A 12500-nucleotide genomic window follows, 5' to 3' on the forward strand; every position below is an offset into this window, starting at 1 on the left:
TATTATTATTATTATTATTATTATTATTACAACCCTAGTTGGAAAAGCAGGATACTATAAGCCCAGGGGCCTCACCTGGAAAAATAGTCCGGTGAGGTAAAGAAACATGAAAAATAAAATATTTTAATAACAGTAACATTAAAATAAATATTTCATACAAAAACTATAAAAACTTTCACAAAACAAGAGGAACAGAAATTAGATAGAATAGTGTGCCCGAGTGTACCCTCAAGCAAGAGAACTCTAACCTAAAACAGTGGAAGACCGTGGTAAAAAGGCTATGGCACAACCCAAAACTAGAGAATAATGGTTTGATTTAGGAGCATCCTTCTCCTAGAAGAGCTGCTTACATTTATATATATATATATATATATATATATATATATATATATATATATAAATATATATACATATATAGGGATATATATATATATGTATACATAAATATATGCACATATAGGGATATATATATATATATATATATTATATATATGTATACATAAATATATATATATATATATATATATATATATATATATATATATATATATATATATATATATATATATATATTTATATATATTAGTATATGAAATAAAGTTTCAATTAAGGATAAGAGACTTATTACCATTTAACCACCCACCAAAAAAAATTGAGAGAGAGAGAGAGAGAGAGAGAGAGAGAGAGAGAGAGAGAGAGAGAGAGAGAGAGAGAGAGAGAGAGGCTCTGACCAATCTTTAAAAACACAAAATGCATCAAAACTTAATTGGTAAATTGGAGAACATATTTCTTTTAACAAGGAAAACCTTTTTTCGAGAAAGGTGACACTAACTCTATAGGGGAAAGCGAAGAAAAACTGGAAATAAAAACGAACTTGGTATTAAGGAAAACTACAGGAAGTGGATTTTTCCCTCCTTGGAAAAATGCTACGATGGAAATAAAAGAAAAACTGTCAAAGGAAAAAAAAAAGTCAATTTGAATTGTCTCTTGCATACAGATCGCCAGATGAAAAACGGAAGACTATTCGCTGAAGTCAAAGGGGGAGGAGGTCTCTATTGAAGGGGGTCTATCCCCCCAACTCCCCCCCCCCCCTAACCCCCCAACCCCAACCCCCCTCTGTGGCTAAGAAAATATCCAAGAAAATGGTGAGAAAAGAAAAGAAAGTTTTGCATCGCAGAATAAATTGATTGATGGAACGAAAACAATAATGTTTTCTTACAAGAAGAAAAGGGAATAAATTTAATATGAATTAATGCGAATAAATTTACTTATAATATAAGAATAATTATATTCTAAGAGACTAATTTCAAAGGTATTACAAAATAAAGATTATATTGTGTGAATAAAATAAGACAAAGTTTTAGAAGAAATATGTTGTATATTTGCATATCTATCTTGTCAAAGAAAATAGGAAAATTAAAAAAGCGAAAAGACAAAATCCAATTAAGAAACAAAAAATTATATTATATTGAAACCCTTTTCGTATTAATGGTTTAAAAAACTAGAAAGGTAATATATAGTTAAATGTTGTTACTATTCTTAAAATATGTATTTAATTGTTCATTACTTTTCTTATAGACTATTTATTTCCTTATTTCCTTTCCTCACTTGGCTATTTTTCTCTGGTGGAGCCCTTGTGCTTGATTAATTAATAATAATAATAATAATAATAATAATAATGATAATAATAATAATAAGAAGAAGAAGAAGAAGAAGAAGAATATGCTGGATAATTCTATAGTCTATTCCTCAAACCTGTCAATATCAGACACTATTAATTTGTCACTATTTTTTTGTCTTTATATTTTAAGTTATTTTATCAATAATTGAGACCCCTTCATTTTCATTCATATTTTCCTCCAAGTTCTCACCTTAATTTCTTATTAGCATTTTCCTCTCTCTCTCTCTCTCTCTCTCTCTCTCTCTCTCTCTCTCTCTCTCTCTCTCTCTCGCAGCCTTCATATCCACTTTCTTTTCTTTGCCAAAAAAAAGTGAGAGGCTGCTGTTCTTGAACGCTGATGCTTCGGCTGTTCGTTTTCTGACTCTCGTATCAGCACCAAAAATTAGACCTTCCTGTTCTTCGAAGGGTCTTCTGCTAATACGTCACTTTTCGACTTGGTTTGAAAGGTTTAAAGTTCGCTCATGAATGGCAGAGGCAAGGGACAGTCACATTGCCCAAGCACCCTCTTCACCAGGTATGACTCAGATAGACCTTAGCTTACAAGAGTGGTAAGGTTGCAGAAACTAAAGGCACTAACGAGACTGAGCAGGACTCGAACCCCCGACTGGCAAACACCAGGCAGAGACGTTACCAATCAGTCTATTCGACTAACGCTACTTTTCTTGTAAGAAAAAATTAATTCATTTTACATGAGTATTTTATTCATATTTCTGTCTCGTGTTGCATTGATTTCCTTCATATGATAGTATGGCTTACTTCATATAATGCTTTTCATTCTTTTTGAATACCTAAATAACCTAGAATTTATACATAGCACATTAATGTTCATAATACTTTAGATATTATTATTATTATTATTATTATTATTATTATTATTATTATTATTATTATTATTATTATTATTATTATTATTATTATTATTATTATTATTATTATTATAAAAACAAATTTAGATATAACGGTCAGTCAATCCCATGATTTTATTTTTGATAGACATAGGTGGATGCAATTCTATATGTTTAAATAGTTTTAAATTGTAAAAAAAAAAAACAGACAAGATTCTACTTTCTTGATATTAAATGAACTAATCGGTAAATTTTGTGAAAGATATTGTTCAGAACATCATCGGAAAAATATCTGAAATAAGTTTGTTTGTACATAGATTTTCATTTTGGATCTGAATTGAACATTTGAGAAATTTTGTTTTCCAGATAAGGAAGCAAAAATATTCTTTCCAAGTGATAAAATGACAACTGGATAGAGTAAAATAATTTGCCAAGAAACAGTTTTTCACTATTGATAGCTGAATATAAAGTGTTCCAATTAGAAATTAAATATGATATTGATAGACGAATAAGGATTGGACTAAACATCAAACAATGATCAACAATACTGTTAAAAAAAAAAAAAACTTTAATTCTAATCGGAAATTCACCGTAAAAATATACTGTTCTCAGCCGTATTTCAGTAAAAAATACGACCGTAATTTTTACCCTACTTTGTTATTATCCTTTTACGGGTTGGCGACCGTAATATCAATCCTTTACGTCAATATATCCGATTTTAAAACGATAAATGCCTGGCAACATTTATTCAAGGAATTTTGCCGTTTTTTAATGCAAATTTTTTGACGCAAGAGATTGCAAACAAGAAAATAAAAGAAAAGAAATAACTATATAAGAGATTTCGTATGATGAAAATATCTGGGAAATGTAGAGGTGAATATCCCATGGTTTAATAGAAACCAATAACGCTTCGATTCCCAAACGGGAATAATCCTCATTGGGAATTTCGATTCCCGGATACATGGAGTATTTGTGGTACCCAGGGATGGAAAAACATCTTGGAATGGATAAGTGGCTTCAGCAATGAATTCTGATCAAAGGGAGATGAATTTGGGGGATGCTGGAGGTGAAGGGAGATGGAATAGATGATAAACGAGAGGAAAAGCAACAGGAGAGAAGGAATAGGTTGAGGAAGTTGAAAACTCGAATCTTGAAGGAGGTGGAAGATGAGATGGAAATCCCTGGTGTCAATCAAAAGAAATATTCTTCTTTATGGACAACTTTATATGATGTTTCAAACACAAAAATGTCTACAAATAGAAGATTTTTGTGGTCTATTGAAAACGTCCATGTCTAGCGATCTGCCGGACTGGGGTTCGAGTCCTGTTGAAGCTCGATATTTCTTGTAGTATCTGTAACCTCACCATCCTTGTGAGTTAAGGCTGAGGAGTTTGCAGAGTCATTAGCAGTCATTGCCTGGTCTTCCATGGTCCTACCTTGGGTGGAGAGGGGGCTTGGGCGCTGATCGTGTGATATATATGGTCAGTTTCGAAGGCATTGTCCTAATAGCCCAGGTATTGTCAATGTTCCTTGTCTCTGCCAAGGAACATAGAATTCTGAGATATTGTATAAGAGACTTTATCGAAAACTATTTTGGAAGTTTATTTCTCTCTCTCTCTCTCTCTCTCTCTCTCTCTCTCTCTCTCTCTCTCTCTCTCTCTCTCTCTCTCTCTGTATATATATGTATACATATGTATATACATATATATAATTTATATGTATATATACATGTGTGTGCGTGTGTATGGTGTATGAAGGAATGTCTTAGTCGAGAATAAGAGGCTTAATAATATCTAACTAAGAATTAAAAATGAGTTAATAGTTCTTGAAAGTTAAAAAAAAGCAATCTGAGATTTCAGACCTCCGCCAATGAAGATTTTCAGCCTGTTACTCAAGTCTACGGACCAAGCTTTTCCTATTTCATATGTTGACACTGAATGAATCTACTGTTTAATAATAACAATAATAATAAGAATTGTGATCTTGATTCGAATCACCTCCTTAAATTAATAGGTTCTTTTGGAGCATAATACCTAATATCTGATGTTAAAATTTGGTGACAATCTGACAAGAATACAAACAAACAGATAAATAGATAAATAAATACATATAAAACATATCCTCCTGGAGAAAGGGTTCACACGCAGTCGCCCAGTTTAAGGCTACAGCTAAGGCGGCAAGGGGAGGACTCTCTTCTTAATTAACCAAACCTACAAACTTAGTTGTTGGGACGGTCGTATATCTTTGTTGCAGTGAAGAGTAGCAATTCTGTTTTAGGCTTAAAAGGTTTGCCATAAAAACGTGACTGCCTTAAAGGAGAGAGGGACCTTTAACCAACTCACACCTATGGCTAAAAGTACTCAAGTTGGCAGGTCTGGAAAGTATGGCCGAATGGTAATTACTTCAGCCATTGGAGGAGGTAATGATAACAATTGATGTTAGATTTAGCCACATATGTTTTCGAGTTTCTAGTCAAGGAAGTATGACTAAAGCCTACATGAACTTCGTTAAGTTACTGAAACATGAATACAAAATAAACAAAAGTTTATTGCCATTAAATAAAAGCCTCTGAGTTTTAAAGTGAGAGATTCTAATGAAATAATTATGTCTTGATGAGAGAGTGACTTCTACTAAACACTGGAAAGTGACAAAAACAATAACAAGAATAAAATTCCCCAGATAGGCAACAGTTGAGTTGCTCTGCTAAAGGAACATTATATAAACATTGGATGTAGCAGATCTTGGTATATGGGGAGATTGTGCATGCATCAGACGAGGATACAGGAAGACTTCCTGTATATTTAGTCTGTCTGAGAAATTGCTACACTCTTTGGTGTATCACGGGTTCTGTGTTTTCATGCGCCAATTGAAGAGAAGTAAATTCTTTCAGGGGTTAATACAGGATATTGGACGGACAATGATGATCATGATGAGATGTACGAAGAACCGACTGGATAAGGAGTAAGAGCGGTGTCTGTCATCTATGCTTTTTCCATGTCTGTCCTGCATCAAATGTTTTCTTTCTTCTACTTCTCTCTTCCAGGATCAGGATGGAAGGAGCGACCCAAAGAATATGCTAATATTGATATGAGTTTTTCATTTGATATTCTACCGCCAATTTCAATTACCCTTTCCTTCTAATTTATATGCAAAATCATTCCTTTATGTGCATGTAAATGTAAACTCATCCAACAATATTTAACCTTTCCATAACATCATCTGGATTATGTTTCCCACCGTTACTTTGAAGAGGCCAAACGGTGGCCATAACAGCATTGATCTGAGCTTTGAGCTCCAACGGGGGAATCTATTGATTCTATAAATGCAAACCATTGAACAACATTGATTAACAAATCAAACTTTACCCTTGCAGTAAGTGACAAAGCTCTTGTATTGTTTAGTTTCAATTACCATAATCCTTATTTATTAACCATACGAAGGTGATTCCTTCAAGGCACACGCCCTACATGCATGACCATTTCATACAAATACATTTGCATTCCCTCGTCAACAAACAGGAAGGGTTGTGAGTTAGAACAAAAGGACTTTTAGGCTCTCTGATATAGTCGTTGCATTAACTACCATACTTGAAATCTGAATAGAATTCGTGAATGTCTCGGGTATTAAATGATCATATGCGATAATAAAAAAACAATAATATATTGCATGTAACAAACATTAAATAATAAACATTTATGCCTCAAACCATTCTTCTCTCAAGGTTAATTACTACACTGTAATTGTTCATTGGCCACTTTCCTCTTGGTAAGGGTCGAAGAGACTCTTTAGCTATGGTAAGCAGCTCTTCTAGGAGATGAACACTCCAAAATCAAACCACTGTTCCTAGTCTTGGGTAGTGCCATAGTCTCTGTACCATGGTCTTCCACTGTCTTGGGTTAGAGTTCTCCTGCTTGAGGGTGCACTTGAGCACACTATTCTATTAATTTTTTCCTCTTGTTTTGCTAAAGTTTGTACAGTTTATATAGAAAATGTTCATTTTAATGTTATTACTGTTCTTAAATATTTCCTTTTCCCTGTTTTCCTTTCCTCACTGGGCTATTTTCGCTGTTGGAGCCCCATGGTTTATAGCATCCTGCTTTTCCAACTAAGGTTGAAGCTTAGTAAGTAAGTAAGTAATAATAATAATAATATTAATAATAATAATAATACTAATAATAATAATGTATATATCAAAGCATATAGGAGCACTAGCATTTCAGAAACATTAAGTAAATAATCATCTCAAAGTTTTCTTCTGATATAAAGAGACAATCTCTTATTACTTGGAAGATAGAAAAGTTTCCAAAGATTTAGGAAATGATGGAAAGAAAATCCCAATATTCGTTTACTGTGGGAGAAAAACGAGCACCCGAGAGATTGGGAGGAGAAAAAACATTATTTTTTTTTTCAGTATGTTGCTCAAGTTTATGACAAAATTATCATAATATATCCTTGATGGATATCAACTATTCAAATGACCGGAATAAATTTGGATAAAGTTTATATATATATATATATATATATATATATATATATATACGTATATATATATATATATATATATATATATATATATATATATATATATATATATATATATATATATATATATATATATATATAAAGTGAGACACACAGACAAACAAAACAAAAGAGAGAGAGAGAGAGAGAGAGAGAGAGAGAGAGAGAGAGAGAGAGAGAGAGAGAGAGAGAGAGAGAGAGAGAGAGAGAGAGAGATCTTTCAAAGCAATGAATGTCCTTTTTATCCAGTGTTTTCATGTCTTATCTATAGAAGAATATAAGTATATCAAAGAGACAAATACATAAGAGTATATAGATCCATAGATGAAATATTATTTGCTGATAGAACTGAACCTTTCAAAAATACAATGAGTTGTTTCTTTCTTCATTTATATATTTAATAATAATCTATTATTATTTACGTATTTGAAACTGTCTTATTTTTCTCCTATATCTTTTTTCTTATACTACACCACATTCTAAAAGTTTAATTCCGTCTGTGACCAGATTGTGGAAGTTCGAAGTTCATAAGTTCAAACTTTTCGTAAATGTTTTTCTTTTGGCGTAAGTCTAATTGTTCTCACTTTTGTTCAGTTCAATAGAATTATAATGAACGATGAACTCTTCATTATTGTTCTCTTTGTAATTCATTGTTAAGAAGCTTGAGTGAGAAGTATTCTTGACTCATTTTCCTTAGTCTCAAGTATAATGAACTTTTACTTATCTATAGTCAATTCTTTTTAGTGAGGCAGATTTGCACCGACTTGCATGGGTGCCCTTTTAGCCCGGAAAAGTTTCTTAATAGCTGATTAGTTGGGCAAGGTGGTTCTAACCAATCAGATAGCAGGGAACTTTTCCAAGTTAAAAGTGCACTCATTAAAAAAAACTGAGTATAGTTTCAGTACTAATTTCATCCCTTTTTGAAACAGCAGCTACAAATACTCTAGTTCATATACTGCATATTCAATCATAGTTTGTTGTAGCAAATTTTATAATTAACTATTTAAAATCTTTTCTTTTCCATTTTTTAATTTAGTAGTTTCAATTTCCTCACTTAGAAAATTAATATAGATTTGTGAAGTCAGAAAGTACTCTAATTCTTAAGCATTTACAGGTATGTCATATCAACAATTTATTTCGGTTACAAAATCTGTGAGAAATTCAACCTGGCTATAATTCAGACTAATTACAAAATCTTTTCACCAGCTGAGAGACATCCAACCTGGCTATAATTCAGACTAATGAAACCTAACGTAACTCATCATTAAAGGGTAGGTTTAATAGTAAGGGGTCACCAGGACTTACTCTCCTTCATTATTTTAAAGTGGATGCAAACATTATTTGCATAAGAGGCAAAACAATTGTTACTAATAAATCTATATAAATGAGAGTACTTTTAATTATAAGTAGTATAACAAATAAACATCCTACGTTCGTTATTACAAAAAACGAATTGTATTGAACATTTGGTAAAGGACACAATTCTAAATTTATGAACGAAATATTATTCAGTAGGAACTAATATTCCCTTTATAAAAGGAGTATGTGTCTAACTATATTTATAAATATACACACATATGTACTGTATATATATATATATATATATATATATATACATATATATATGTATATATATACTTATATATATATATATATATATATATATATATATATATATATATATATATATATATATATATATATATATATATATATCTTTCCAGTCACACTCAGGTGGAAGGGTGAGTAATCACACCTTGGTGAAAGGAAGGAGGAAGGAGACCACACTTTCCCACGCACACACACACACACACACATATATATATATATATATAAAGATATATATACATATGTATATATATGTATATATATGTATATATATATACTTGCATACACATGTATATGAATATAAACACACACAAACACACACACACACACCCACATATATATATATATATATATATACATATATATATATATTTATATATATATATATATGTATATATATAGATGTATATATATGTATATATATATGTATATATATATATATATATATATATATATATATATATATATATATATATACATATATATATATATATATCTTTCCTGGTGAAAAGAGGAAAGAGGTACCCCGAAAGGTGTACTCGGAAACCACACTTTCCCACATATTGCCAAACCAGCGAGTTGTAGTTAGGAAAGGGGGCGAGGGTGGGAAGGGTTGAATCTGTGTGTGTGTGCGTGGGTGCGTGTACATGTTAACATATCTACCTAAATATCTAGACGTCATTTTTGACGGCCCATGTACACTATTATAGAATATTGGCAATAATTCTTTTTTAAATAATTGTGAAAATGGTATTTTGCTCAAACGTTTTCCCATTCTTTTGTTCGAGTATTTCTAAAGTCTTGTTACGTTAGTTGGTGTTTGAAATTCCTCCTCTCGTTTCGGCTCCTGACTAAAGGGACCGGTCGGAGGCGACTCGAATTCCCTCGAGTTTGTTCGAATCCTTTTTTTCGGTTTTTGATGGCGTTCGAACATTTCCCCATTTTAGTCTCGCTCTTTTATTCAAATTGGAAAATATGCAAACCGGTTTCGCCATTTATATTTTCCGGTTTAGGTCCTTGAATGTTTTTTTCCAATGTGCCAAAAATAAAAATACAACCGAGAGAACAATTTTAGTTACAAAGAAATAGAAAGTTTTAGTCGTGGATTTCGTATTTTCTGTTTCATTTACATAATTATAGTCAACGACTAGAGCAAATTCTAGTTTATCTGACTCCAACATTAAATTTTATCAGAATTATATGATCCAAATATTCCAGTACAATATTTAAATCATTAAAGTTCATTTATGAGAAACAAATGTTACTGATCTTGAAATATTTCATATTAATTATTCATTACTTATATACTTTGTCCATGTTCTTATTTCCTTACCTCTTCAGGCTATTTTTCCCTGTTTGAGCCCTTGGGCTTATAGCATCCGGCTTTTCAAAGTAGGGTTGTAGATTGGCTAATAATAATAATAATAATAATAATAATAATAATAATAATAATAATAATAATAATTTGGTAGTAGATCATCTTTCAAGAAGGTTTCGTTAAATGAAATGTCATTTATCTTGCAATGGAGCTTTTCAATTGCTCAGATTTCCCTTCTTTCTGCAGCAATGCATACCACCAGTAACTGTGCTATGTTGGACATCAGTAGGGGAAAGAAAAATACATAGATAAGTTCACCAATTCTACTAAAAGTAAACGAGTCACAATAATTACAATCAAGATTGGCTGATACAAGTTACAAGAGGGTACCCGATGTCTCCTCTCCTCTTCAGGTTCAAGTCAGACACTGGTCGCTGATTGGTCCTTATGGGCAGAGTCCATATCTAGTTCGGAGCAGCTCTCACATTGGCTGAGGCTCTCACCGTGAGGGGCTCCATCACTGCCTCCGAAGCTGGGTGGAGTCTGGGTTTGAGTAACATCATTGTCAGTGCGCCGGATGACAGAAGGCCTGGGATCCTGGAAATCCCATTCATCCAGCAAGAAGAGCCTGAACCTTAATACGACAAAGATGTTTCTCCTCCCCTCCTGCCTTAGGAATGTCATCCAATGACTTGTAAACCTTGGCAAGGATGAATATGATCAGCAGCCCGGTAGCTTGCGTTCGACCGAGACTTTTCCAATAAGTGCCTCGGTCAATCAGAAAGCAGCTTGCAACTCCCTGGACCTGGAATCTGAGCGGCCGAACAGCTTGCCGGATTCCGAGCCTGGCCCAGGTACAGGTTAGCCAATCAGAGCACCGCTCTGGAAACTCTACCCAAACTTACTCAAATCTAGACTCCACATAGCTTCGAAGGCCATGGGCGGAGAAGCTACCTGACAATGACATCCCCCTCCAGGCAAGTGCCTCATCCAGTGGAAAAGCAATTCCATTCCACATTAGATATGGAATACGCCCACATGGACCAATCAGCCTCCAGCACCTGACTTGACGAACCAACCAAGCTTTATAAATAGAGCCAGCTTTGCCCACTTTTATTCAGACTCAGCCTGAAGATGAGAGAAGACACCCAGCACCCTCTCGTAATGCATAGCAGCTTAACTCAATTGTACTTTTTGTGACTAGATTGCGTTTAGTAAAGCTGTAGATCTTATTCTATGCATTTTGCTTCCCCTACTGATTTGAAATATCGCACAATTACTGGTGGTATGCATTGCTGAAGAAAGAAGGCAGATCCAAGCAATTGAAAAGCTCAACTGCAAGATAAATGTCACTGAGGAAGCAACCTTTTTTAACGTAATAATAATAATAATAATAATAATAATAATAAAAATTATGATAATATTAATAGTATTCTTGATAATAATAATAATAATAATAATAATAATAATAATAATAAGGAAAACTCTGGAATATTTTAATTTATATATATATATATATATATATATATATATATATATATATATATGTATATATATACATATATATATATATATATATATATATATATATATATATAATTTATGGGATGAACACAAATGCATATCAAATACAAATAACAGTTATGCTTTCAACTAATGACCTCCAAGAATCGAAAGCCAGGGATCCCATCAGGCTTCCCTTCACTCACAAAAGTCCTTTTTATCGGCGTCCCTTTCCTAAATCCAAAAGGAAACGGTTGAACATCCTACATCACTCTCCCGCACTCCCAATCCAGACCTTCCAGCATCATCATCATTCCAGTAGTCTCCAGCGCTTTTACGTCAAAGGTCCCATTCATGAAAGCTAAATGGCGACCTATACATGAAGTGCAGAGGGGATCCAGTATTGAAGCTCTCACAAGAGGAACCTGGAAGAGAATATATTTATCCAGCATCTCGACCTCAAGGCCAATGTGTCTGTACAAGAAGTTGAGGGCCCTTTTTGCCGCTCAGTTGATAAAACGCTTTTGCTATTTGTCCCAGAAATTGTTTTCGAATAAGCCATGAGGAAGGGGAAATTGAGCTGCCCATTTTTCAGGTGCTTTTGTCAAGAGATGTGGAGCAACATTCAGTTCCAAATGAAATAACAATTCAAAATGGGAGGTCAGGAACATTGTCGTTGTTGATTCAGTATTTGGTGGTAACTGTGTAAATGGTCATAAGGAAAATGAGTGAATAAAAAAATAAATATTTTTTAATGATAACTACCAAAATTACACCACAGACATACTTTAAAAAAATTAAAATACCAAATTCAAAATATTTTAAAGGGGAAAGGATGATTTTAATTGCAATTGACAAAAAAGCAGAAGTTGATTATATCCTTAATATAAAAATCATAAGATAATGAAGATAGAATTATTTCCGCGATTGTCATTATGCTGAACATGAAGCCCAAGGCCGACTTTCTCAAGAACTATTAGTGTAAATTAATTAATTAAAGAATACTGAGTTCATTTAATTACAA

This window comes from Palaemon carinicauda, chromosome 23, assembly GCF_036898095.1.
Source record: "Palaemon carinicauda isolate YSFRI2023 chromosome 23, ASM3689809v2, whole genome shotgun sequence".
Taxonomy (NCBI): domain Eukaryota; kingdom Metazoa; phylum Arthropoda; class Malacostraca; order Decapoda; family Palaemonidae; genus Palaemon; species Palaemon carinicauda.